We start from the raw sequence: 26,758 nt of genomic DNA, 5'->3' as shown, positions 1-26,758 counted from the left end.
TGGGAGCTGGTAACATGGAAATAAAACAAAACAGCAACAGAATCTCTTGTTTCACGAATACTTCAAAACTTTCTGTGATCCAAGTGGAAACAAATTGTATAATAATCCCTCAATGGAGAGAACCGAGTGCCAGGAAAACAGGCAAACAGCACCGCCTCAGGAGCAGGGAGACAGATTGAAAACAAAATATTCTTGAAATTATTTGCGGCTTTGAATTCCCTGAACAAAGTGGGATGTACCTCACTCTGAAAGGGGTGTGCGTCTTGTTGGATGGCTGGTTGGTCGAGGGGTATGATTCTCGCTTTGGGGCTATTATGCTGCTGGCGTGCGAGAGATCCTGGGTTCAAATCCCGGACGAGCCCAGATTTCTTCTCTTGACATTCACTGAATCACTCAACCAGCTTTCTGAAAAATGAAGCTGCTCTAACATCATTGTGAACCCAGCACAGAGAAACACTTGTTCAAAGCGCGAGTGTTTCCGAATGTGTGCTCCGCAATCTGAATGATTCTGGAGATCGCACGAACTGTAGACAGTGGAGACAGAATTGCTGCAGTGTGGAACTGGAGGAACGCAGCAGGTCAAACAGCAGAGGAGAAGGAGAAAAGTTGACAGTTACGTCCAAGGCCAATCATCAGAATGAATTCTACGCTTAATTATTGGTCAATTATGTATGTGTCAAAGTTCAGGAAGCTGTGAGGCAAAGTGACCGGAGACACTGCTGAACAGGTTTGCGTGATCACTGACGCGTGTGAAGAATGTCATCAAGAAAGATAGATTGGAAAGTTGATATAGTTCTTCTTGGAGAACAGTAAACTGGTCTGAGTAAAGCTTTCCAAGTTGTGAGGGGTATGGACAGAAAAACTCACAGGGTAAAAATGCTCACATGCCTGTAAAGGTCGAGATCGATTAGGCAGAGGTGTAAAGTCATGAGGAAAAGAAGTAAGAATTACATGACAAAGCGCATTTTTATACAACGACTAAGTGGACCTGTAAATCCCTGCCTGACTGCAACAAAGAGGCAGATTCATGCCACACAAAATGGAATTTGATGGTTCTGTGAAAAGCCACAAACCTAAACATAGAAATAGAAAGCGGGGCATAACACCAGCGTTTCACCGGAGGCTCACTGATGATGTTACCTAGAATGGTGACGAAACGTCTGAAAATGAACCTTCCAGCTCAGCGAGCAAACTCACATCCAGAACCTCAACCTGAGCTACAAATCTTCTCAAAACTCACTAGCCACAATGTGCAGAGTTACAGGGAGGAGGCAAGAGAATGATATTAAAACAAACACTCATGTACTTATTGTGGAGACCCAACGCACCCACAGCTAAGGCGAGCTACATGGTCTCCGTCTGCATTTTGACAAATTTTGTGATTCTGACTGGAATCACAGCTCGACCAACAGAATGTGGGAACTTAGACAAAGGTAATACTTACACAAACCTGACATGTCTAAGCCACAGAATATTACATAACAACAGTGAAGATCTTTTGACATCATTCTTTAAGGTCCATGCCACACAACAGATGAAAAGCTGAATACTTGTTGAAAAAGTCATGAGCTAGAGCAACAGAGTGATGCAGCGGGAGCATGCTGGGCCCATACTCCAGCGATGGAAAACTCGAAACCCTTCTCTGCCTTTTGCTACAGGCATATTGCGCTCTGTCCCGCACCCTGTGTTTTGATCAGTTCTCTGTTTCCCACAGCTTCATGTGCCTGAAATAAATATCTCATGTTGATACACTGGCCAAGCTTACAGAGGGGAGGTGACATACTTATGAAGGTCTTCTGCTTTCTCTGTTGTCTGAGATGGGAATAAACTGAGGAAGCTGAAGCACATCAAGTGCAGCTTTTTTTTTCATTTCTGCCAGTAATACCCCATGCCGTTTCAGATGTGAATGATTAGAGGATCAGCAGTGTGAGAGAGCATGGGAAGGCACAATGGTTCCGTGGTTAGCACTGCTGCCTCACAGCGCCACAGACCCTGCTTCAATTCTGCCCTCGGGAGATGGTCTATGTGGAATTTGCAAATTCTTCCGGCTTCCTGTAGTTGTTCTCGTTTCCTCCCACAGTCCAGAGATGTGCAGGTTCAGTGGACAGGCCGGGCTAAATTCCCCGTAGTGTTTGGTTATGTGTGGGTTATGGGAGGAATGGGGTTGGGTGCGATGCTTTGAGGTGCGGTGTGGACTTGTTGGGATGCAGGGCCTCTTTCCACATTGTAGGGATTCTGTGAGCATTATGGTGCAGACACCACCATTAGGGAGATATGTCACTGAGAAATACAAGTGATTTTGGGGCACTGTGGCTTGATGGGCTGAATGGCCATGGATTGATGACATCACTCTCCCTGCCTCTGTGAGGGAGCGGGTGGGGGAGAAACATTGGCTCATTTTTAACCCTCCCTTCTGCGTTGTACTGTTTGCTGCCCCGCAACTCAGGGCCGCTGGGGACATCTCTCAGTGAATGAATGTTTCATTCAGATTCTCTTCATCTGGGGCTGCCGGTGTCAGATATCAACTCCTGCTCTGGATGCAGCAAAGAGCATTTTCTCTTTCTGTCTCCCTGTTCCTGGGACGGTTCTATTTGTCCCTTCCGCTGGGACCGGGTTCTCTCCATTGGCAGATGCACCAAATAATTTCATTAAATCAATGCCAAGGTGTTATTTGCAGGGTTGTTGTATACAGATGAATTCTGAACACCAAACAGGCTGCAAAGAAAGATCCCATTTTAAGTTGTTGAAGGGACTAATCTCCAGTTTTGTCTTCTCTCTTTCTCAGCAGCCCTCCAAGCTTCTGTCCGTCTCTGATAAATGTCATTCGACAGAAGTTCAAATTGTCATTTATTACTTGCTGCACAAACCTGATTCCACAGCTCTGCTCCATCCCTCTTCCAGTGCTTGAAAGGGAGTGGTAGAGCATATACCATCTTCCAGCACTACCTGCCCATGGAGGGAAATGATTTAATGCATCTGCCAACGGAGAGAACCCTGTCCCAGCGGAAGGGACAAATAGAACCGTCCCAGGAACAGGGAGACAGAACGAGAAGATGCTCTTTGTGGTTTTCACTGCCTGGAGCAATGGGGAATAATTGTCCAATCAACATGTTCAGATATGTTATTACACAACTCTGGAGCAGCTGGAGCTTAAACTCTGGTCACCTACACCTGAGGTAGGGACACTACCACTGCCTGAGTGGCATCTGATTTATTGTTAAGTGGGATTCATCAGACTGGGTCATTAGTCTCGTGGTCTGATTGTCACTTCAGCTAGATGTCGACAGTGCAAGAAGTTGCAGGTTTGAACCCTGTGTGAGGCTTTATTGCCTTTGACATGTGTTTCATTTTAATGTTTGGGAGAACATGGAGGCGGCTCTTTATGAAATCAATTTCAGATTATGATCGAAAGCCTCTTTGCTGTGAATATATTACATGCATCCACTTCACCTGAGGAAGGAGCCACACTCTGAAAGCTCCTGATTTCAGACAAACCTGTTGGTCTGTAACCTGTTATTGTGTGAATTCTGACTTTATATCACATTCGGAGGAAAATTAGTCAAGTTTTAAACCATGTCTGCTCACAGTCAACTGGCTTCCTCATTGGTGATGATAAGCGCTATGTAAATGCAATTATGTCTCGTTCAACTGTCCTTAAATGAAAGTATTCGTTTACTGACCTTAGTGAATGGAAAGAAATTCTTGCTATCAGATTAATCAAACTAGCAAACCCCATCACTACCCACCCCCAACATTATAAACTGCTCCAAAGTTGCCAGCTGGTCGGTGGAAATGTGGAAAGGAAACAAAACTGCTAACCCAGTCTCCAGCTTCGTAAATCTTTCATCACACTTTGTGATTCAGACTCAAGGGAAAGCAAAGGATCAACTTTCTGATTGAGCAGAATAAGGCAAGGCACCTTTCCCTTCTTTAAGGCACGGGGACATTGATTCTGATGCTCTCGGTGTCATTAGCTGATCTGAGACATCGAAATAGTCAGAATTCAATGTAAAGGTCAGGAATACAAGTAGAATCTCGGCTCTGGCACGATCAGATACTTGGGAACAGACAAGAAGTGGAAAGGCTCGAAGGGAGGTAGTCCTGCGTTCAGGAGAGCTGGCTTCTTGTGACATGGATGTCTCTGCAGTGGGTGGAATAAGACTCTTTCTGTGTCTCCACAATGAATGTCCCAGACTTCGTTTTGGAAAAGTAAAACTGGCAAAAGATGATTGCTATTCTTGTGAAATCACAATCTCAATCTGAAATTTCATTGCCCATCCCTCATTACTCCACAGATAGAGGTGATGAGCCACTTTCATGAGCTTCTTGGCATGTAAGTAGAGCCCCTTTGCCATCGGGGAAGAAATTCCAGGATTTAGGCCCAGGTACACTGAAGAAACAACGGTGTGTTTCCAACTCAGAATGGTGAGATGCTTGGGCAGGGGGGAGGGCGTGTGGGTGGTAATTTTCCTTTGTATGTTCTGTCATTGTCCTTTTAGACTGAAGGAAACTCTCCCTGGGCTGATTCTGGCCGATTTAGAGTGAGTGTTCTCTTTGTAACCAGGAACTTGTTTACAGCAACAAAAGGGAGCATTCGGCGGCTGCCCCGGATTTGTGCTCCTCCCCGTTGTTCATCTGCCACTCTGCAGTTTACACTGCTTCACCTCGCTCTTCCGGCCAAACATCACTCACATCAGCTGCATCCCGCCATTCCGAATGGTCTGCCTCAAACACGTGGAAGGGCAAACAGGAGCGTAGAATTTCAGGGACATTTCTGGCCTGTGGAGGAAATGATATAGTCATAATTTCAGATAATCTTTTCAGGGCACCTTTCGATCTTGGAAGCAGAAGATGTATAAAAATTACCAAAGGCCTCAATGAGACTTGAACACATGACCCCTGGTTTACAAGACCAGTGCTCTAACCACTAAGCTATGGAGCCAGAAACACAGGTGCAGGAAGAGAGTCTCATGTATTAGAAATGACAAAGTATTAGATAACTGGAGATGATTATAATCAAGATGTAACAAATCCAAAACACAGGAGAGGGGCATCACATGCAGAAGGACGGGAGAACGCAAGGCTGAATCAGACAGTGTCCTGAGTGACGTAAACAGATCTTTCCTGCTAGTCCAGTGATTCAGTGCTGTCACTGTCATAGCCTGTTAATGGTTATCATTTACAGTAATAAATATGAAATATTGACTGATCTTTAGAAGCAGAATTACGTCACTGGTCAGTCAAAATCGATTCACTCCATGTTACAGTTCCACATCAGCAATGCCAGCTGAAACTGCCTGGCGTGCAATAAGTTTAAAACAAGAATAGAGGGGAGGTCAGGAAAAGTGAAGTGCGATGGTAGTTTGTGAGAGGTGACTGTAGGCCAAGTGGAGCCAGGCTCAATGTGGGTGAGTGAAGACCAGTCTTCCCTTTTTATCCTGGTATACAGATCACATTAGATCAATCACACAAGGACCCTCCTTTGTATGTTGTCCTTTGCACATCACAACTCGGGTCAGTGCCTCGAGGGGCTCGGATACTTTTAATGTGGCAACTAACTCAGGTCAGTGGTGCACAAACTAATCTGTGTCAGGACACTATTTAAACGGGCCACCACTCATTGCAATGACCCAGAACTATGCAGAAAGAGGAAGAACACCAATACAAAATTTTCGCTTTGAATGGATATCCCTGCAATTTCATCCGCAAGTGCTGACTAAACAGCAAAACGAAGAGGGCACATTATGCCCTAACACACTGGACACACTGCCACACATCAGGAACATATCAGAACTGACAACTCCTATGAACACTGGGAATTACGGTTGCACACAAGCCCAAAGCTATGCTACGACAAACATTCTCAAGGATGAACGACCCCATACCCACGACATGCAGAACTGACATTGTTTACAAAATAGTGTGCAACGATTGCCACAAACATTATATCAGACAGACAAGAAGGAAACTACCCATCAGTGTGCATGAACATCAGCTGGCAGCAAAATGAAATGACAAACTTTCCCTAATATCAGTACACCCGGATAATGAAGGCCATCAGTTTAACTGGGACAACATAACTGTAGTAGTGCAATCCAAACATAGCCACACATGGGAATTCCTAGAGGCATGGTTCTCAATCCATAATGCAGTCGGTAAACACATAGAATTGGACCCCATATGCGACCCACACAGAACAGAATGCGAAATGACAGAAGTCGCTGGAACAGACTGGGCAGGATAAATTCCAACTGGAGGAAAACAACATTGCTTCATCGGAAGTCTCACTCATGACGTTACCTCGCATGGTGACGAAAAGTCTGAATGAAAACACGGCCCACCTGGGCGAGCAGGTTTACCACTTTACTTGTTAGCTTTACCGTTTAATGTGTGGCTCAGTGTCAGTCTTTGTGATATGATACACATACTGTTCTACCTGCTTCTCTCGCTGGACACAAGGTTACCTGAAGTAAGGCAGCTTTATGTGCAACACAAGCAGTTTCTCCTGACAATGGGTACCGTGACCATGAGGTGGGATATGAAATAGACAGTGAGCTGAAGTAGCCCCACGCTCATGTTACTCATTTACCTTTCAATTTCAATTTTCAATTTCCAAAAACCCAGCGATCCAATCATTTCAGCTGCTGGGAACCTGACAAAAACAGCATTGGGCAGACATTCCCCTTCGGGAGTGTCTGTCAATTTGCAAGGGTAGAAAAGCTGTCAACTTCACTCGAGCGAGAGAGGATACAATATTCCAAACTTCCAATTCAAATTCAGATGCCGTATCAATTACACCACTGGCTCCACACGTCTTGCTGCAGCTTTCATCCTGTCGATTGTGATGTAATCAGGGATACTGGCGGAAAAACCATTTGCAAGGTGAATATCCTGCAAAATAATCACCGTGACTGCTGCACTTCAATGTTCTCCACTTTGTGAAGCGGTGAATGTCACTGGCAAACTAAACACATTAGCCCTCACATGCCTGCTTCACTGTCACCTGTTTCTTTGCCACCTGTTTCTCTGCTGGAACTTGCCATTGTTTTACTCACAGTCATTGCAAAGTTCTGCCTCACATATCTTTTTTTATTAAATAGTCTGCTCGCAACTGAAAAACATCCCCTGGTCTTGAAATCTCTCATTCTTGGGAAATGACGACCACAACTCATACTATCTACATGTCTCATTATTTATGAACTTCTGACAGGCCGCCTCTCAAGAGAAAAGTCAAAGTCTATCCAACCTTTCTTTATAAATCAAACCTTCCATACCAGGCAACATCCTGGTAAACTTCTTCTTAACACTCTCCAGTTTCATAATGTGCCCCCTGTAACTGTGCGACAGAAACCGCACACTGTATTCCAGAGGGAGTCTCATCAACATCCTGTGCAACCTCAATATGACTTCCCAACTCCGAAACTGAATCGATTGAGCAATGAAGGCTGGCGTGCCAAAAGCATGTTTAACCACTGTCTAAATGGAATGTAAACTTCAAAAAATCATGTACCTGGATCCCCTAGGTCCATGAGTAGGCGCCTTAACAGTGAGACAAAGTCTGTGGGAGGATAAAGAATAGTTTTGAATTTCTTTGACCTCACATCTAAAGAAATTTATTGTACACATGTAGCTGAATAAGATCAACAATTCATTCTCCGTGAAGAACGATAAATGAACCTGAACATTTTTCAATTAAAAAGTAAAGTTAGACCCTCTCGAGTTGGAAGGAAGCTATCGCTGTTCTGTTTCTGAGCTTATATTACCCAACAAGTTCTGCACCATGTCATTCATTCTCCATATCCTGATACATTAACTTTGGATCACTCTCCAAAGGTATCAGTAACTATTACCAATCCTCAGTTACATCTGGAGAATTTGATGTTTGACCTTTCTGAACCAGTGTAGGTCGTGTGGTGAAGTCGCACTTGCAATGATGTTAGGTGAGGAGTTACCATATGATCGTGAAAGATTAGTGATGTTTTCCAAAAGAACAATTTAAATGTTTTCACATTTTTGATTCAATCCAATGATCTGACATATTACACAAGGTTGTCACAAAACAATATTTGATACCAGGCACTTATTAGGACAAGTGACCCAAAACAGGCCAAAGAAGTAGGTTTCAAGGAATATCCTGAACAAACAAGGGGGCTTTGAAAACCAGGGATGTTTAGGGAGTAAATTCAAGAGCTTATGGCCTTGGGAACGGAAAACATGAAAAAGGTGGGAGAGTTAAAACCAGAAATCTACTGGAGGTTGGAAGTCAGGGAGAACAAATGTCTTGAAGGAAAAAGCAAAAGACCAGTAGATGCTTGAAAGTAGTAACACAAACAGAAATTGATGTAAAACTCAGCTTATCTGGCAGTGCTTGTGGAGAAAGAGCAGCATTATTGTTTTGTGTCCAGTGACCTTTCTTCAGATATATCTCAGAGTGTTTTGCAGCTGGAGGGACTATCAAACAACAGAGGTGTGATGACAAAATTTCAAAATAAGGATAAGAATTTCAATACCTTGATGCTTTGCCACCCAGAAAATATCTATGTTAATGAGCACAGGATGGAAAAACTTGAAGGTGTTGAAATGGGTGAGAATAAACACACGGGCAGCAGATTTTTGGTTCATTTCAAGATTTCAGGGAAGTTGAATTAAGAAGCCGGCCGGGAGTGTGTTTGGGGACTTAAGTCGAGAGGGAACAAAGGAATGGATGAGAGTTTCAGCAGCAGATGAACTGAGATGCTGTTGAGGTTGAAATTGTATGTGGTCTTTGTGATAATGGGTGTGGGAGTGAGTAAAGTGGTTGGAACCACATCTTGGGGTGAAATATTGCACCATGACTGTAAGCAGTGTGTTACCAGCCAGTTACCAGGGGCAGGGATGGAGTCAGTGGCGAGGGAGTGGAGTTTGGCTGCTAGCCTGGATTGATATTTAGCATTGTCTATTTAAATGTGATCGCTACACTTTTTCAAACGGGAACGGACTTGGCAGCAGAACTAATTTGTGAACCAACTGTCAGCCTTATTGAGACAAAGTGTGGAGTTTATCTGTTATGAAGTAAATTACAGTGACAAACACAGACAACTATTTACAGTTGAATGTGGATTATACTGCTAAAGTCAATAACTAGGCAGTAGAGCAGTGAAACAACTTATTGGACTTTTTGCAGCCTCGGTCTTCAAACATTTTCTTCTGTCTTGGGCTTTTATCTTCTGATTCTCGTTGCTTTCCATTGCACAGACCTTTCTTGGGAATCTCTTTTATGCTTGTTCTTTTTTGATTAAACTCCCTCTCTGCCCAATCACATTTCATATGAACAACACTCACCTCACTTAACCACGAGATGTTCATCATATTCATAATTATTCTCTTTACATCTTGCCTGAGGACTGCTATACCAGCATTTATTACCCTTATTTCACCGCCATTTCTCTATTCGCTGACAGAGCAGTATCAAGAATATCTTTAGCTTTGAGCTGCAGGAAGCCTTTTCAATCGCGACTGATTAAACAATCACAAAAGAACTGGAATGTTGTAAATCAGGAACAAAAACAAAGTTGCTGGAAAAGCTCAGCACGTCTGGCAGCATCTGTGAAGGTAAAAAGACAGAGTTAACGTTTCGGGTGCAGGGACCCTTCCTCAGAGCAACTTATTAAAACCCCAGGATCGCTAATGTAACAATCTTTCTCATCCAGTTGTCAGTCTCATTTGTCTCAAAATGCAACATTGTGACGACGATCATTCGCTGCTTGCAATGCCAACACGAAGCACCGCGCATGCTCCAGCCCACAATGGCGTCTGGGTGATTGATGTCAGTGCGAGACCAATAGGAGCATAGGTTGTCCATGCGTGACCGGGCGGATATCGCCCAATCGGAATGAAGAGAGGGCGGGATCAGTGAAAACCACGTGATCACCCACGAGAGCGGTGCAGAGTCGCTGAGATAATACGAGCCGCAGATGTTGAAGCATTCGAGATATCACGGTGTGCAGTTGGATGAACACAGCGGATCAAGCAGCAGGAAAGCTGACGTTTCCGGCCTAGGTCCTTTGCTGACACCAAGATTTGTGCAATTGAGATAAGAGCAGGCCACGGTAAAGAAAGCAAAACGGCAGAAAGCGGGAGGGAAGTGATATTCAAGATAATGAAATGTGAGGCTGGATGAAGACAGCAGGCCCAGCAGCATCTCAGGAGCACAAAAGATGACGTTTCGGGCCTAGACCCTTCATCAGAGAGGGGGATGGGGTGAGGGTTCTGGAATAAATAGGGAGAGAGGGGGAGGCGGACCAAAGATGGAGAGAAAAGAAGATAGGTCAGGAGGGGATAGGTCAGTCCAGGGAAGACGGACAGGTCAAGGAGGTGGGATGAGGTTAGTAGGTAGCTGGGGGTGCGGCTTGGGGTGGCAGGAAGGGATGGGTGAGAAGAAGAACCGGTTAGGGAGGCAGAGATAGGTTGGACTGGTTTTGGGATGCAGTGGGTGGAGGGGAAGAGCTGGGCTGGTTGTGTGATGCAGTGGGGGAGGGGACGAACTGGGCTGTTTTAGGGATGCAGTTGGGGAAGGGGAGATTTCGAAACTGGTGAAGTCCACATTGATACCATTGGGCTGCAGGTTTCCCAGGCGGAATATGAGTTGCTATTCCTGCAACCTTCGGGTGGCATCATTGTGGCATTGTGGCACTGCAGGAGGCCCATGATGGACATGTCATCTAAAGAATGGGAGGGCGAGTGGAAATGGTTTGCGACTGGGAGGTGCAGTTGTTTGTTGCGAACTGAGCGGATGTGTTCTGCAAAGCGGTCCCCAAGCTCTGCTTGGTTTCCCCAACGTAGAGGAAGCCACACCGGGTACAGTGGATGCAGTATACCACATTGGCAGATGTGCAGGTGAACCTCTGCTTAATGTGGAATGTCGTCTTCGGGCCTGGGATAGGGGTGAGGGAGGAGGTGTGGGGGCAAGTGTAGCATTTCCTGCGGTTGCAGGGGAAGGTGCTGGGTGTGGTGGGTTTTGAGGGCAGTGTGGAGCGAACAAGGGAGTCACGGAAAGAGTGGTCTCTCCGGAAAGCAGACAGGGGTGGGGATGGAAAAATGTCTTGGGTGGTGGGGTCGGATTGTAGATGGCGGAAGTGTCGGAGGATGATGTGTTGTATCCGGAGGTTGATGGGCTGGTGTGTGAGAACGAGGGGGATCCTCTTTGGGCTGTTGTGGCGGGGGCGGGGTGTGAGGGATGTCTTGCGGGAAATACGGGAGACGCGATATTCGTATGGGTTTGGAAGTTTTACAAACACTTAGTGCACGTCGGAAAGCACACACATTTGAAACTCCCAGACTCACGTTTGCAGAAAACAAATCAATGCCTCAAATGGCGATAGGCCCGTGTGACCGGCACCATCTTTATTGGGGGCAATGATCCGCCAGGCGCATGTGCGGCAGCGTTGAAACTTTGAAAGGGCCGAGGTGAAGCTGGGCGCATGCGCAGCCGCCTCTGGCTGAAAGTGAGAGAACAAGGTGTGGGGCTGGAGGAACACAGGACAGGCAGCATCAGAGGGGCAGGAAAGCTGGCGTTTTTGGGCCTAGACCCTTTAGAAATGGGGGAGGGGAAAAGGATTCTGAAATAAATGGGGGGAGAGGGGGAGGCAGGTGGAGAGAAGACAGAGAAGTTAAAGAAGTGGGGATGGAGCAGTGTTTCAGTTGTTCCATGGGGACTGTGACTCTGAGGTTTTCAGTGCTTGATTATTGAAGATGTAAGGACAAGTTGGGAGACTAGTAAATATTACAGGTTAGTTTCAGTGTCTGAGCTGTCTGAAGGAAGAGGTGTAGGAGGGATACCCCATGCTCCATTCCTGGGAGCTGGTGGAGACGATGTGTTGTGAACCCACCCTCCTGCCCACCGAGACCGTGGGGATTCCATTTGTTCCGGCTCGATATAAAAGGGAGATGGCATCAGGGGCACAGTTTCTGAGCTGTGCCAGATTCGAATGGTACTGACAGTGGGGTGAAAGTGAGAATTACCCTTCACTGAACATTGCTCCTTACTCTGTCGGTGGGATGTGTATATTTTGAAATCTCCACACAGGTCGTCCTGGTTCTCTCTGGCTCATTCCAGGGCCCTCCCCATTCGGCGGGGGAAGGTGGGTGAGGGAACTGATGTGGGGAACACCACCGCCCTGCTTGGCCTTTTCTATCCTATTCCAGGCTGTTCCTCCTGGAATGAGGGAAAGGGACGGAGGGAGTGAAGGTGAATGTGCATGGCCCTGCTGTTAGTGATGGTGTAGGTGAGGGGGAAGTGGTGAGGTGTCCGGATTGAATCAGTCGACAATGTTGGATCAATGCAGTGTTTTCAGTGTTGGGGAGTATGTTTACTAGTCAGCATTCTAAAGTTGTGAACACATCCTTCCATGACACAGTCTCTCAATCTCCCCCTCTCTGTCTGTTTATCCAACCCACCCCATTTGTTTGTATTTAAAGTGATTCCCCAACATCTCGCTCTGGCAGTGATTTTCACACCGATGGCACCCCTTGTCATGGCAGATTGCAGATATGGAGCTGTAAATGGATGGGAGCCCCACATCCTGTCACTTCCAGCATGGGCTGCAAGTTTCCCCAGGCTGGGAGGTGATTTAACACAGCGTGACCGGTCACTGCACTGGGGTGGTCTGTACAGGTCCACACTCTGGGAAGGTAACTGCTCCGGGTTTACAGATCAATGCACTGGTGTGGTCTGCACAGACCCCGTGCTGGACTAATATATCTATTTGGCTGGTGAGGTCTGCACAGTGTCCCACTCTGGACAGATTGCCGGGTTGTATGGAGCAGGACACAAGCCTGGACTGCGCAGTGCTCCATGCTGAACAGATATTTCATCTGGGTTTGTGGTGTCTGGGCTGGTTCTGTGAGGTGGATTGAGAATGTGAGATAACTGACCACTTCAGCTGATCTGGCAATGCCTTTAATTTGTATTTGCCAGTTGTGTTGAGTTTGGGGAGAGATTTCCACCGCGAGGCTGAGTGGGTCTGAACAAAACTGATGGGCAGAAGGGCCTTTGTGATGTGGATCTTTTATGACTCCATCACATTCTGTAACCGTCGTTCCCAGGAAAATTCTGTATCCAACATTATTTGTGAACAGTTGGATGCCAGTTAATTGAACAAAAGATAAGATCCCGAGGGGAAAATGTTCCATTCCAGAGAGAAGGAGACTCTGTTTCAAAGTCCCCTCAGGCAGTTAATGGGGTGAATAAATTTTCCCTGTGTTCATGTTTCTTCAGAAACAAAAATTGACCACAATTTGGACCAAAAGACTGAAATTTCCATCCTTCGTTTGTCTTCAAGGAACTGGGAGACAATCCTTCAGGACAGCAACGTCTTCACCCTCTATATCAGGAACTGTAAGGAAATGACCTGTGCCTGCTCTCGAGTGATTGAGTTTGTGGGAATGTTCTAGAAGCCATCCGTCCTTATGGATGTGTTTGTGTCTTTCAGGAGGGAGAGTTTCTTGTATTTTATGTTCGGTTTTTTGTAAAATAAAACAAATTGAGACATTACTACGGGTTATTTCAGCTTCTTTTTTTCAGTAAATCAGCGATACATTTGAAAATGTCACTGGGTCCTCAATCAAACTGAAAACTTTGCCTCCAGCCTGATGTATATTTTATGTGTTTTCCTTCCTCACAGTTAACGTAGTGACGATCTACATCCGGCTTTATAAGGATTGTGGATTGTCTCCATGTGTCAGACGTTAACTGGGGGCCATGGCATTGGCGGATCTCCTGGTCGTTATCCTCGACCTGGTGTTGAGACACATTCCCATTGTTTATCGGGAATAGTTTTATTTCCTGTTGTCCATCCCCGTGTGTAATATCCGCGCCGTCCTGCTTTATGCAGCCACTGACTGTTCTGTCTGGTTCACCGTCACTTTCACCTTTGATCGATTTGTGGCCATTTGTCGCCAGGAGCTGAAAAGTAAATATTGCAGTGAGAAAACGGCGGCTGTGGTTCTGGGAACAGTGACTGTGCTGAGCTGTTTAAGGAAAATTTTCTGGTATTTTATGCTCATAGCTCTCTATTGGCTGGGGAACCTCCCCTGGTTTTGTGAGGGAACAGACGGTGTTTCTCACTCTTGTCTGGGTCACAATCGAGTTCCTCCACCACATTCTAACCCCGACTCTCCCATTTCTCCTGATTCTGCTGCTCAATGTTTTCACCGTCAAACACATTTTAGTGACCAGCAGAGCCCGCAGGAGACTCCGGGCTCACACCAATGAGGACGGTCAGGGTGATAAAGAAATGCATAGCTGAAAAAAAATCGATTACTTTACTGTTTGTGATCTTGACCAATTTCATCTTGTTCTGGTCAACGTTAATGGTGTATTCCATATTGTACTGGATCTGGTTGATTGGCTATGCCTCTGTGACTCTGTATTCCTTTGTTCAGGAATTGGGCTCTATGCTGCAGCTCCTCAGTTCCTGCACAAACACCGCGATTTATGCCGTGACCCAGACTAAGTTCAGGCAGCAGCTGAAGAATGTGCTGAAATATCCCTTTACCCAAATTCATCAATCAATCAAATTCACTCATTAATCAACCCATCCAGGATTTTCTCATTTCAGTTCAATTTTCCAGCAATAAAGCAGCCTGTCGCTATGGTAACAGGCTGAGGGTAGTGCTGGTTTATCCAACCTTATCCCACAGGGGGTTACAGGGAAACATTTCAATGTTTCTCTTATCTGAGGAGCCAGTGAGAAAAGATACCATTCCAATGACTATATCTATAACTTCAATGTGTAATTAATAAAAATATTCAATTAAAAAGTTCCAAGTCGCAGAGTATTGTTGTCAGTTTTTGTATTAAAGAAACTGAGCAGGACAAAGACAGATTCGGCCCGAGGTCCTGGTCCTCAGGGAAGGGAATGGGAATCAGGATTGAGCTCAGGAGTTGTGTTCAAGTCACTCTGTCCTTGCGTTCACCTCTGGGTCACCCACTCTGACCTGGCCTTGACAGAATTCATCTTCACCACCCCCCCCAACCTTGTTCCATCTAACTCTATATCTCCTACCGAATCTCATCATGATGTCTCGATGTCTGTCTGTCTCCTCATGCTTTTTCTCCATCTTTTTCACTCTACCTGTCTAACGTTTTCTTCTTCACGCTCTGCCTTTTCACTCTCTCTACCTCCCAATCTTCCCCTCTCTCAGTTTCCTTTTACCCATCCATGCCTCTCTTTGTCTATTCCTCTCTCATCTTCCATTGCTGTGGGAACTGTTTGCTTTGAGGTAACAGCATGTTGCTAGGGACCATGCTGTGAGTGAACACAAACCCTGTTGCTAAGAGAACAGTGCAATGGTGGTGCAGGAGGCTGGTTGCAGGGGAACAAAGTGTGTGGAGCATCACTGGCCCCTGTCACCGGAACAGTGTGATGATGGGACTAAAGGTCGGTGTCTGTGGAACAGTGTGGGATGGTGCCACAGGCCTCTGCTGTGTGAAACATCCAGGTATGGGTCTCCAGGCCATTGCCAAGGGAAAAGTCTGAGTGTTTTAATCTGATATTAAACATATGAATAACCAAAGTGCAAACAGGGACAACAGCTTGTGATTGATGCAGCTAAGACATCACCCACAGAGCAGAACATGATCTGAGCTGTACAGTCCTGTCCAGCGGGGGCTGTGAATGGAGATGGGTAATTAGAGCCATAACAGGAGGGAGGCAGCTCAGTAAGTATTCCCAGAACCAGTGCTGATGGAATATAGGACATCATTGCATTGCAGAGCTATTTGCTTCCATCCCCAACACGAAGTATCGAGTTGATGACTCAGCGTTCTGATGTAGTTTGATCTATTATGTCTCACGGACCTAGAAACAGTGAAAAGTTTTGTTTTGCATGCAGCACAGGCTGATCACACAAGCGTATTATGTGTATTTTCTTATCGTGGCCTCTTCCTGAGAACCTTAGTGACATGGGTGTCAGTCTTGAAATAATTTGACTCACTCCATGTTCAATTAGGAAGCGGCTGAAGGAACTGGATATTACAAAACCTATCGGTGTCGACAACCTTTCAGCAATAACACTGAAGGGTAGCGATCCAGAGCTGGCCTGGCCATGATCCAAGCTGGCATTTACCCAGCAATGTGGGCAATTTCCCAGGAATTTCCTGAGCAGAAAAGACATTTTAAAAAAGCCCAGTCGTGTCGACTTGCATCCAATCTCTCAAAAGTTCAGTGAAGTGATGGAAGGGAAGTGGACGGTGTTCTAAAGCATCACATCGTCAACAATAAGCTGCTCATGGGTACTCGATATCTTCTAATGTTTGCTGTTTTTGCTCATAGTCCCCACTTACATCTTGTTTTAGATTTATCGCCCTCCTTCCGCACCTTCTGGCAGGAAGATGACATTCAACCACAGTCACATCAAACAGGAGCGCTCAGATATCCTCACTGTCACATACACAGCTACAAACACACAGATAGTTCTCCAGAGGTAGGTACACACAGAGCCACACACATTTAGACATACACAGACACACATACGCACAAACACATTTATACAAACACACATGCACGGTCGCACACATATTTACACATACACATACATTTATATATATATATATATATATATATACACACACATTACATACATGCACATATATACACAGAGGGAGGTGCACACATCTCTACATACATACATTTACACAGGCTCACACAGATACATTTATGTACACATCTCTACACGCAGGCACAGACAAAGTGAGAAACACACAGACAGACACAAACTGAGGTGCAGACATACAAATAGATACTGACACACACATACAAACACAAACACGCAGAACCACAAAAACGCAAGCAGACTCACTGACACACATACATATATACACACAGACAAAGTAACCAAACCAGGTAGAAACACAACGTACACATACAGATTCTGTGTGAAGTAACTGACACTGCGCTGAGTTGAACCATATAATGGTTATGTCAGTCCAATAATTCCCAGCTTTTACTGATAAATGTCAGTGAGAACGTGGGGCAGTGCTGTGATGTCTCTTGGCTATTGCCAGCGAGGAGGTGAATATATTTATTAAACTCATGATCATTTGTACAATTAACAAACATCCATTTGTACAACAGATCCATGCAATCAATTGACGTCCATCTGTGAAATAGTCGGAAATTGCACAACACCAGGTTATGGCCCAACAAAGTAACTGAATTCACAGATAATATCAGAGATAACGGGAACTGCAGATGCTGGGGAATCCGAGATAACAAGCTGTGGAGCTGGATGAACACAGCAGGCCAAGCAGCATCTTCGGAGCAGGAAAGCTGATGTTTCGGGCCTAGACCGTTCATCAGAAATTGGGGAGGGCAAGGCGGTTCTGAAGTAAACAGGGAGAGAGGGGAGGAGAGATCGTCTGAGGTTTGCCCTCTTAACTTCTATTGGTCCCGCGCTGACATCAATCAACGCCTTATCACTATTTTCACCTCCACACCGAGGGAATACCTGACAAAGCATGCAGCATAGTCTTGGTGACTGCTTCACAGCACATCTATGTTCTTCTCACAAAAAAGACTCTGAACTACCTGTTGCCTCCCACTTTAATGCACCACCCTTCTCCCTGGCCAACATCTGTGTCTCTGGCTTGCTGTAGTGTTCCAGCAAAGCCCAATGCAAGCTGGAGGAACAAAGATTTCCACTCGGGGACCCTACAGCCCTCCGGACGCAATATTGAGTTCAATATTTTTAGGGCCTAAACTCTCCCATGTCCCAGCCCCCCACCCCACACTCCAGGCCTTGTTATCACATAGCCTGCCATTACACACACACTGTTGTTAGTCAGTAACATTCCCAATGAACAACTATTCACCCTCCCACCCTGATCGTTTACAAGTCCTTCATCTGTCCAGCTAACCTCCTCTTTCTTTGGGCTGAATCTATCATTTACTCCCTACCCCACCTACCTCTCTATTTCCTACATATAAACAGACGATTTCCCAGCTATTTTCAGTTCAGAGGAAGGATCATCAGCGTTTTCCTCCACAGATGCTGGCAGACCCTTTTCCAGCAGCTTTGTTTTCGTTCCTGATTTACATCATCCGCAGTTCTTTCGGTTTCTATTAAGCACGTCTATACCCTACCACAGCACCCTGTCCAACAATAGCTGTGTCTGGCCCTGCACAAGAAATCGTGGAACAGTCTTTACTGGGACCCACTGGGGGTCTGAAACTCTCAGTAAAAATGAAAATCATCTGAGCGGCGAAAACCAGAACTTGAGAAGACGGTCTCTGCCTCTGCTGAAACCTACAGGATACACCAAGTAGAAGCAATTGGTAGGATCAACACTACAAACTGTAATTGATCAAGCGTCTGCACACATTATCCGGGGGTGGGGGGTGTTTGTCGAAATGTTCAGTTTCCTTTTCAAGTAGACAGATGAAATGTAAGGAATGGAACTATTTCAAATCCTTGTCCATTCTCAGGTCAGGCTCCCACTTTTACTGGCTTCATGCACAATTTTACTACGTTGACAGCAAGATAAGCTTTAACTTTGATTTGATTCTGCAAACAGTAGAAAATAGATCGGAAAGATGCCAAGCTGGAGATGCTGGTATTTTAAGTCAGGTGTGAAAATGTTTCATGCAGCTGAAAGATAAAGATAACTCTTGAACCTGCTTTGTACGTGAACCATGACATGTTAGTGAGATAAATGCCAACAGATGCAGCAGCTCTGAGGGACCAGGAAAACAGAATAACGGCAAATATGCAGAACATCACTTGGTTAATTGAACTGAGTGCTGTTCATATGAGCCATAACTGAGCACACGGCGAGGTTATTCAGATAAGAACAAGGATTAAAGCAAAACTTCAAGAAATGTTGATGCGTAGGAGAGCAACTAGTATCACAAAATGGCGACCTGAGAGAAAGAGCTTGAAGACGGAGGCTGCAAAAGCTACGAGAAGTCATTTTAGTGCTCTGCTATTTAGTTATTAATGCCAGCAGTATAATCCAATTAAAACCAAGTTCTTAGGAAGGCTTACCAGACCCGAAACGTTAACTCCGATGTTTTCTTCACAGATGCTGCAGACCTGCTGACCTTTTCCAGCAAACACTGTTTTTGTTCCAAGTAAACCAAGTATCTGACTTTATCACTGTCATTTTCCTGACAGCACATAAAATTCTCTTGACTTTGTCTCAATAAAGTTAAGCTAAAATTGATTGTTGGTTCACAACGCAACTCTGCTGCAAAGTATGCTCTTGTCTGAAAAGAAGTGCAGATGACAAAGTAAGAACATTCCGAATATTAATCCAGGCTGGGAGCTTTTTATGGATGCCTGACTGAAGTAATGCTCAGTGCACAGAGAGGGGGCAGTTCGTATCGGTGTTGGGAAGTGTTCATTCTGGAAAGTTCATTCTCAAACAATGACCATGAATTGACTACTTCGCTGCTATTCCATTCCCCAGTTTTATTTTCAAATGAAATCACGTGTGCAGATCATAAGACATTATTGAGTTGTGGATAGTGTCGAAGGATGCTGTCGGTTGCAGAGAGACATAGATAAGCTGCAGAGCTGGGCTGAGAGGTAGCAAATGGAGTTTAAAGCCGACAAGTGTGAGGTGACGTACTTTGGTAGGAGTAACCGGATGGCAAAGTACTGGGCTAATGGTAAGATTCTTGGTAGTGCAGATGAACAGAGAAATCTCGGTGTCCATGTACACAGATCCTTGTAAGTTGCCACCCAGGTTGACAGGGCTGTTAGGAAGGCATACAGTGTTTTAGCTTTTATTAATAGAGGGATCGAGTTCCGGAACCAAGCGGTTATGCTGCAGCTGTACAAAACTCTGGTGCGGCCGCACTTGGAGTATTGTGTACAGTTCTGGTCACCGCATTATAAGAAGGATGTGGAAACTTTGGAAAGGGTGCAGAGGAGATTTTCTAGGATGTTGCCTGGCATGGAGGGAAGGTCTTATGAATAAAGGCTGAGGGACTTGAGGCTGTTTTCATTAGAGAGAAGAAGGTTGAGAGGTGACTTAATTGAAACATATAAAATAATCAGAGGGTTAGATAGGGTGGATAGGGAAAGCCTTTTTCCTAGGATGGTGATGGCGAGCACGAGGGGCATAGCTTTAAATTGAGGGGTGAAAGATATAGGACAGATGTCAGAGGTAGTTTCTTTACTCAGAGAGTAGTAATTGTATGGAACGCTTTGCCTGAAACGGTAGTAGATTTGCCAACTTTGGGTACATTTAAGTCGTCATTGGACAAGCATATGGAAGTACATGGAATAGTGTAGTTTAGATGGGCTTCAGATTGGTATGACAGGTCGGCACAACTTTTGTGGTCAAGATCGGGATTCCCGGAAGGAATGTTGCCTCCCTGGTGCCAGGGTCCGGGATGTCTCCGATCGGGTGTATAAGGTTCTAAACTGGGAGGGCGAACAGCCAGAAATCGTGTTACATATTGGCACAAATGAAATAGCCAGAAATAGGATTGAGGATATAAAAAGTGATTTCAGGGAGTTAGGATGGAAGCTGCAGAGCAGGACGAACAGAGTCGTGTTCTCTGGTTTACTACCGGTGCCAAAGAGATAGCGAGGTGAGGAACAGGGAGCGGGCGCAGCTGAACACGTGGCTATGCAGCTGGTGTAGGAGAGAGGGCTTCAGATATGTAGATAATTGGGATGCCTTCTAGGGAAGGTGGGACCTGTACAAGAAGGACGGGTTGCATCTGAACTGGAAGGGGACCAATGTCCTGGGTGGAAGGTTTGCTCGAGTAGTTCGAGAGGGTTTAAACTAGTATGGCAGGGGGGTGGGAACCTGAGCTGTATACCAGAGGTGAGCGTTGATGCAGGTGAGGCAGTAGCAAGAGGTAGACCAGCTAGTGGGAAGGATTTTCCTGGGAAGGAACCAAGGGATCGGTTAAAGTGTGTTTGCTTTAATGCAAGGAGTATCAGGAATAAAAGTGATGAACTTAGAGCATTGATCAGTACCTGGTGCTATGATGTTGTGGCCATAACAGAGACATGGGTTTCTCATGGGCAGGAATGGTTGCTGGATCTTCCAGGGTTTAGAACATTTAAAAAGAATAGGAAGGGGGGAAAAAGAGGAGGGGGTGTAGCACTACTAATCAGAGAGGGTATCACAGCTACAGAAGCTTCCATTGTCGAGGAAGATCTGCCTACTGAGTCAGTATGGGTGGAAATTAGGAACAGCAAGGGAGTAGTCACCTCGTTAGGGGTTTACTACAGGCCCCCCAATAGCAGCAGGGAGATTGAAGAAAGCATAGGTCGACAGATTTTGGAAAAGTGTGCACGCAGTAGGGTTGTTGTAATGGGTGACTTTAACTTTCCTAATATTAATTGGAACCTCCTTCGAGCAGAAGATTTGAATGGAGCTGTTTTTGTAAGGTGTGTTCAGGAGGGTTTCCTAACGCAGTACGTTGACAGGCCGACGAGGGGAGAGGCCATTCTAGACTTGGTGCTCGGAAACGAGCCGGGGCAGGTATCAGATCTTGTGGTGGGAGAGCATTTTGGTGATAGTGACCATAACTGCCTCACATTCTACATAGCTATGGAGAAGGAGAGGATTAGGCAAAATGGGAGGATATTTAATTGGGGAAGAGGAAACTATGATGCGATTAGACATGAGTTAGGAAGCATGGACTGGGAGCAGTTGTTCCAGGGGAAGGGAACTATAGACATGTGGAGACTGTTTAAGGAACAGTTGTTGGGAGTGATGAGTAAATATGTCCCTCTGAGACAGGCAAGAAGGGGTAAGATAAAGGAACCTTGGATGACGAGAGCGGTGGAGCTTCTAGTGAAAAGGAAGAAGGTAGCTTACGTAAGGTGGAGGAAGCTAGGGTCAAGTTCAGCTAGAGAGGATTACATGCAGGCAAGGAAGGAGCTCAAAAATGGTCTGCGGAGAGCCAGGAGGGGGCACGAGAAAGGCTTGGCAGAAGGAATCCGGGAAAACACAAAGGCATTTTACACTTACGTGAGGAATAAGAGAATGATCAAAGAAAGAGTAGGGCCGATTAGGGATAGCAGAGGGAACTTGTGTGTGGAGCCTGAGAAGGTAGGGGAAGCCCTAAATGAGTTTTTTGCTTCTGTCTTTACGAAAGAAACCAACTTTGTAGTGAATGAAACCTTTGAAGAGCAGGTGTGCATGCTGGAATGGATAGAGATAGAGGAAGTTGATGTGCTGAAAATTTTGTCAAACATTAAGATTGACAAGTCGCCAGGCCCGGACCAGATTTGTCCTCGGCTGCTTTGGGAACCGAGAAATGCAATTGCTTCGCCACTTGCGAAGATCTTTGCATCCTCGCTCTCCACTGGAGTCGTACCTGAGGACTGGAGAGAGGCAAATGTAATTCGTCTCTTCAAGAAAGGAAATAGGGAAATCCCTGGCAATTATAGACCGGTAAGTCTCACGTCTGTCGTCTGCAAGGTGTTAGAAAGGATTCTGAGGGATAAGATTTATGACCATCTGGAAGAGCATGGCTTGATCAAATACAGTCAACACGGCTTTGTGAGGGGTAGGTCATGCCTTACAAACCTTATCGAGTTTTTTGAGGATGTGACTAGAAAAGTTGATTAGGGTCGAGCTGTGGATGTGGTGTATATGGACTTCAGTAAGGCATTTGATAAGGTTCCCCATGGTAGGCTCATTCAGAAGGTCAGGAGGAATGGGATACAGGGGAACCCAGCTGCTTAGATACAGAATTGGCTGGCCAACAGAAGACAGCGAGTGGTAGTAGAAGGAAAATATTCTGCCTGGAAGTCAGTGGTGAGTGGGGTTCCACAGGGCTCTGTCCTTGGGCCTCTACTGTTCGTAATTTTTATTAATGACTTGGACGAGGGGATTGAAGGATGGGTCAGCAAGTTTGCAGACGACACAAATGTCGGAGGTGTCGTTGACAGTGTAGAGGGCTGTTGTAGGCTGCAGCGGGACATTGACAGGATGCAGAGATGGGCTGAGAGGTGGCAGATGGAGTTCAACCTGGATAAATGCGAGGTGATGCATTTTGGAAGGTCGAATTTGAAAGCTGAGTACAGGATTAAAGATAGGATTCTTGGCAGCGTGGAGGAACAGAGGGATCTTGGTGTTCAGATACATAGATCCCTTAAAATGGCCACCCAAGTGGACAGGGTTGTTAAGAAAGCATATAGTGTTTTGGCTTTCATTAACAGGGGAATTGAGTTTAAGAGTCGTGAGATCTTGTTGCAGCTCTATAAAACTTTCATTAGACCGCACTTGGAATGCTGCGTCCAGTTCTGGGCGCCCTATTATAGGAAAGTTGTGGATGCTTTGGAGAGGGTTCAGAGGAGGTTTACCAGGATGCTGCCTGGACTGGAGGGCTTATCTTATGAAGAGAGGTTGACTGAGCTCGGTCTCTTTTCATTGGAGAAAAGGAGGAGGAGAGGGGACCTAATTGAGGTATACAAGATAATGAGAGGCATAGATAGAGTTGATAGCCAGAGACTATTTCCCAGGGCAGAAATGGCTAGCACGAGGGGTCATAGTTTTAAGCTGGTTGGTGGAAAGTATAGAGGGGATGTCAGAGGCAGGTTCTTTACGCAGAGAGTTGTGAGAGCATGGAATGCGTTGCCAGCAGCAGTTGTGGAAGCAAGGTCAATGGGGTCATTTAAGAGACTGCTGGACATGTATATGGTCACAGAAATTTGAGGGTGCATACATGAGGATCAATGGTCGGCACAACATTGTGGGCTGAAGGGCCTGTTCTGTGCTGTACCGTTCTATGTTCTATGTTCTAACATCGAGGGCTGAAGGGCCTGTGCTGTGCTGTAATGTTCTATGTAACATATCAGATCATAAGTTGACCATTCAGCCCATCAGGACCGATCCACCATTCAGTTAATCTATTTCTCAAATACATTCTGCTCCCTTCTCCCCATAAACCCTTCCAAAACAAGATCCAGTATATCGGAAAAACGCTGAATGGCTCAGCATCCACAGCCTTCTGCGGCAAAGAGTTCAACAGATTTACCACTCTCAGGCTGAAGAGATTCCTCCTTATCTCAGCTCTACAAGTGTTGTTCTTTCAGTGTGATGCTGTACCCTCGGATTCCAGTCTGTCCTACTCATGGGAAGATCATCTCCATATCCACTCTACCCTGGCCTCTCTGTATTCTCGATGTTTCAATGGGATTCTCATGAATTCTTCTGAACTCCATTGAGTGCAGACCCAATATATGCATGTCCTCATTCTATGATAAGCCCTTCATCACTGGTATTATTCTTGTAAACCTCCAATGCCAGCAATTGGGGTGCTAAACTGCTCACAATATTCCAAATGTAGTCTGACCAGAGCCATATACACCTTCCATTCTCAACTACAAAAAGTGAGGTTCTCATGGAGTTTATTTGTCACTCAATCAGTTCCCTCTCGCTGAAGATATCCACCTTCTGTCAGATACAACGCGCTCTCATTGCACTCTGAGGCTATACCCTTGGTTTCTCGTCTCTCCTACAGAGATTTTTTTTTTAAAATCCACATCCTATCTGTCCAGGCCACTTTGTACTATTGATGTTACAATACAATTCTCCACCCATCCTTCCAAACGACGACCACCCAGAGTTCTAAATTGGTAAGGTCACTTTTGGAATACTGTTAAACTTGAAAAAGGTGTAGAAAAGATTTACAAGGATATTGCCAGAGCTGAAGTGCTTGGGCTACAGAGAGAGGCTGAATAGGCTAGAGCTATTCTCCCCAGAGATTTAGAGGTGTATAAAATCAGGAGGGGGTGGAGAGGGTGAATATTCAAGTTCTTTTCTCCAGATTAGGTGGAGTCTAACACTGGGGCGCATAGATTTAAGAATTGAGAAGAAAGATAAACAAAGGGCATAAGGGGCAGCTTTTCCACATGGGGGTGGTACAAACATGGAATGAACTGCCGAAGGAAGTGGGGGAGTCTGGTAAAATTACAACATTTAAAAGGCACTGAGTGGGTATATGACTAGAAAAGTTTCAGAGTGGTGCGGGATAAATGCTGGCAAATGGGCCAAGATAAATTTAGGATCTCTGGTCAGCATGGGCAACTTGGAAAAAGAGTCTGTTGCAGTGTTGTACAAGCAAACGACTCTCTGATTTTATAACTGCTCCACATATAACAAGCCCTACTTCACTGGGATCATTTCTGTAAATATCCAATCCCAACACATCCTTCCTGAGAGATTAGTCCCAAATATGTTCATAATATCCCTAACACAGTCTGACCAGAGCCTTATACACCCTCAGCTGTGTGTCTCTGCTACTCTATATAGTCTCTTGAAATGAATCTGATCATCACATTTGCTTTTCTAACTATCAACTGAATATACGTGTTAACCTTCAGAGAAGCTTAAACTCAGACTCTTAATTCCCTTTGTGCTTCAGAGTTCAAAAGTCTTTCCCTTTTTGGAAAATAGTCTATGTCTCTCGTCATCCAGCCAAAGTGCTAAACCTTAAACTATATCACACTTTTGTTTCATCTGCCACACCACTGCCCAATGCCCCTCAATTCCCTCATTCAGAATATTAATGTATAATGTGAATGGTTGAGGTCCCAACACTGATCTCTGTGGATCCTCCTTCATCAGTCATTACCATCAGGTTATAGGCCCGTTTGTCCCCACACTCTGCCTTCTGCAGCCAGCCAAACTTCCGTTGACTTACCTTGTTTTTCATAATCAACATATTCAGAGATATTATTACTTGGGCCTGCAACAGGTGGAAATTGAATCCAGGCCTCTCGGTCGAAGAGAGACACCAGCACTGTGTTGCAACAGAGCCGCCCTGACTTCCCTTGTTGGGGAAGATTGTCTCATTCTCCCTTAGCATACTTCTGATATAGTCGGAACTGCAGATGCTGGAGAATCAGAGATAGCAAGGTGGAGAGCTGCATGAACACAGCAGGCCATGCAGCATCAGAGAAGCAGGAAGGCTGACGTTTTGGGCCTCGACATTTCTTCAGGAAAAAAAAAGGCTCCAGGCCTGAAATATCAGCTTTCCTACTCGTCTGATGCTGCTTGGGCTGCAGTGTTCATCCAGCTCCATACCTTGTTAACTCACATTCTTCTGATGCACATCTGCTGAGTAGCAGCTGAACGAAACTCAGCCAATTGAAAGAAGGCGTAGAATTAGAGGACAGGGCAGCAACCAGTCCTCCAACCAATTAGAGTGGATGAGGGGTTGTGCTGGTGATTGACAGGGTGTGAACATTTCAGCACCTGTCAGAAAGGGGAGAAGCGCAAGTTTTGAGGTAACAGGGTTTCGAGCTGGATGAAAACAGCAGGACAAGCATTAGAGGAGGAGGAAGGCTGATGCTTCGGGCATAGACACTACTTCTGAAATGGGGGAGGGGAAAGGGGGTTCTGAAATAAATTGGGAGAGAAGGGGAGGTGGGTAAAAGATGGATATTCACAGTAAAGTGGTCAAACCAGCCCCACGACCATGTCTAGCTTTCACACATAACTAAGAACAGCACCAGAAGCTGAATTATGCAGGTTCCTGTTTAAAAATACTGAAAAATATCAGTTTTCAAATTTAAAATGAAATGCATCTTGATCTGCAGATCAAAAGAAATCAGAAGGACTGGGGTTAACAGGAACTCTCACTCAGAATCACCGTGATGCCACTGAGCATCACATACATGAACACAGTTCATTTGGGTCTCCGCAAACAAGTGGCCACCTCAAAAGATGTGGGCGTGTTTGGGGAAAATTAAAAGGAGATTGATCAGAAAGAATAAATGAGGAGCTGGAAAAGCATATTCA

General features: G+C 45.3%; 1 non-coding gene across 1 annotated transcript; it reads right to left on the bottom strand.

Annotated features, from left to right (window-relative positions):
* Window positions 1–4,869: 4,869 nt before the first annotated feature.
* trnat-ugu (transfer RNA threonine (anticodon UGU)) lies at window positions 4,870–4,942 on the bottom strand. The gene has a single exon. It is a non-coding gene; the product is annotated as a tRNA-Thr (tRNA).
* Window positions 4,943–26,758: the final 21,816 nt, after the last annotated feature.

The sequence above is a fragment of the Stegostoma tigrinum genome, chromosome 11 (genome assembly GCF_030684315.1).
Source record: "Stegostoma tigrinum isolate sSteTig4 chromosome 11, sSteTig4.hap1, whole genome shotgun sequence".
In the NCBI taxonomy this organism is placed as follows: domain Eukaryota; kingdom Metazoa; phylum Chordata; class Chondrichthyes; order Orectolobiformes; family Stegostomatidae; genus Stegostoma; species Stegostoma tigrinum.
This window is presented reverse-complemented; position numbering and strand designations above follow the sequence as displayed.